We start from the raw sequence: 3,075 nt of genomic DNA, 5'->3' as shown, positions 1-3,075 counted from the left end.
GCTCCAGCAGTTCCCTGTCCCTCCTGAACTGTGGAGCCCAAAACTGGACACAGTATTCCAGTTGTGGCCTTACCAGGGCCGAGTAGAGGGGGAGAATGACCTCCCTCGACCTACTGGACACACTCTTCCCTATGCAGCCCAGGATTCCATTGGCCTTTTTGGCGACAAGGGCACATTGCTGGCTCATGGATAATTTACTATCTACCAGGACCCCCAAATCCTTCTCCTCAGAGCTACTTCCCAGCAGGTCCACCCCTAACCTATATTGGTGCTTAGCAGTATTTTCTCAGGGCCTAGGAGTTAGATTAGGCTGAAGTTAAGAGATATCATATTCACATACGAGGGGACCATGGTATGAGTTGGCTGGCAGTGTTATGGTAGTGTAATGTGTCAACAAACCATAAGAACACCTGCATGGTCACGCCGGCAGACTGGAGGGTAGAAAGCCCAGGAATGGGCATATGTTTCAGGTCTGTGGGATGCCTTAGTGGATCAACTTAATCAAAAATACTTGGTCAAGTGAAAAATATTTGTGCTGAGAAATCAAGGTCTGTCAAGATTTTTTTAAGACATCTTTGAAAATGCTGTGTACCAGATTTCATTATACTTACTCTTACTGCCAGTAAATCACAGTGAGGAGAATATATGGAGACGAATTTCTCAGAAAGAAGGAAGAAAAGAAAAAAAAGGCAAGTCATCTGTCTTCCAGTAACCAAGCTGGTTTAGTTTTCCAAGTGTATTATACAAAATAACCTGGTTCCTGTTACTGTTAAATATTCAACATTCAGATTCAGTTTTGGCTAAGAACTGGAGGACAGGAAATCTTTCTTGCTTACCTATTATGTTTGCCGATAAGAAAAATGCAGAAAAATAAGCTGTAAATACATAAATAGTTTGTTAAGTGTATTTCTGCAGTCTGTAGAGATCATTGCAAATTCTGCTATGTATATAAAATTTGAAAAAAATATAAGCTTGAGCTCGCTCTTATCAAATCTATTGTTATGGACATGAGAGCACTGGAGAAACGTGACTGGAGGTTAGCATTCACTAGGTTGTTGGGTTTTTTTCCTTCTAACTGGCAATTCTTGCCATATCACAATATGATTCATTGAGATACTTGTGTGCTCTTTGATGAAAGGTCTGAGTCAAAGACCAAGTACAACATATCCACTTCCGAGCATAATTTATTGAAGAGTTGGTAGTTTTTATCTGTTGAAAGTATCTGTAGTAGGTGTCCCTTCCTTCCATCTGGCCATGGAAGTTGCTGGCACTGCACGCTGTAGATATATCTGCAGATTCGTTAAGTATCTTGTATGGAAGAATGGAAGCTGATACTGAGTTCATTAACAATTTTGTAATCGGATGTTATTAGAGTTACAAGAGCACTGGGAAATTCAGATACGCTGTTCTGTCCAGTGGGGAAGTATTTAGCTATTGTAGCATCACGGTTACTTATTTCATATCTCCCCACTTGCCGGGTAATAGATTGGTCTGGAAGGAGATTAAAAATTAGGGATCCTATAAGTAAGAAACATCTGTTTCCTTCTCTCTGTACTCTTGTCTTTTTTTTTTTTTTCTTCTATTGAGCTACTATTCTTTTCACCAAAAGCATATATTTTTCCCATAAGGCTTTACAGTAGAGCTGTTATAATTATTAATTGTACTTCTTCCACAAGGAAATTTTTTGTACCAGCACACATCCCTTTTTGCATAGAAGAATTTAAATTTTCTAGGAATCTGTGATTTCATTTTGGATGTCTCTATTTAAAAACATTTAACACCTATGGACAGAAATTACTAATATACCCACTCATCCAAATAAATTATTCTGCATACTGTCCTTACTGTGATATGCTACCGTAATTAATTCAAGCAAATGTTCATATTCAGAAAAATCATATTCTTATTCAAAGTAAATAAGATATTTTGGGGGGAGGGAGCAAACAACCCCCCCCAGCGCCCCGACATCAGGCTGATAAATGTGCTCACTAAATGAAACTGGTTTTTATTCTTCCCTGATTCTTCCTAGCAAAGCCACAGCATTCAAGGCTTAAGTTTATAGTCAGTTCAGTAACAGATGTGTCCTTTTCATGCATAAATACCTATTTTTTATTTTTTTTCACATAGCCTGTATTCTGATTGTACCTCACTTATCATTCATTGACTGTACTCTTACAAGTACTTAGGGAAGCATAGGCATAACTTTGGATTTTAAATACTTGGGGCTTGTCATCCAGGTTCCTCTGAACTGAACATGGCAGGGGAAAGGATGACATTACTACTTTTTGTGTGTGTCAGATTTGCAGGGCCTGGTTGGCCCTTTAGCCTCATATATAGAAATATAAATAAACAAACAGCTATATAATATATGTTCTTCACTTTTCCAGAGTGGAAGACTTTCTCACTTATTTTTATGAAGATACTTGAAAAAATATCTTCATGAAGATACCCTCTCTGCTGCTTAGTATTCCCAGCAGACATCTGGGAAGTTCAAGTCCCCAACGAGAACAAGGGCAGATGATCATGAGATCTCTGCCAGCTGCTTATAGAATATTTCATCAGATTCTACATCCTGATTAGGGGGTCTATAGCAAACTCCCATCACGATGTCTGCCTTGTTGGCCTTCCCCTTAATTCTTATCCATACACACTCAACACTGTGATTCACACTGTAAAATTCTAAACATTTAAAACTACCCCTAACATAGAGAGCCACCCCACCACCTCTCCTTCCTTGCATATCCCTTTTGAAAAGCTCATAGCCATCGATCACAGCACTCCACTTGTGTGAGTCTTCCCACCACATTTCTGTTATGGCAACTACATCATAGTTTCCTTGCTGTACAATGGCCTCCAGCTCCTCCTGTTTATTCCCCATGCTGCGTGCATTAGTGTAGATGCACTTCAGCTGGGCTAATTGTCCTGCCACTTTCCTGGGGGGATAAACCTTAATTCGCACCTGATCATCCTCAGACACTTCTGTAGTTACCAAATTATCACTACCCCTCATGACTTTGCTGCCACACAAACCACCATCCCCTGCTGTCACTGAGACAGACTGCAAGACCTTGCTAA

The sequence above is a fragment of the Charadrius vociferus genome, unplaced genomic scaffold, assembly GCF_000708025.1.
Source record: "Charadrius vociferus isolate BGI_N301 unplaced genomic scaffold, ASM70802v2 scaffold1369, whole genome shotgun sequence".
NCBI classification, from domain to species: domain Eukaryota; kingdom Metazoa; phylum Chordata; class Aves; order Charadriiformes; family Charadriidae; genus Charadrius; species Charadrius vociferus.
This window is presented reverse-complemented; position numbering follows the sequence as displayed.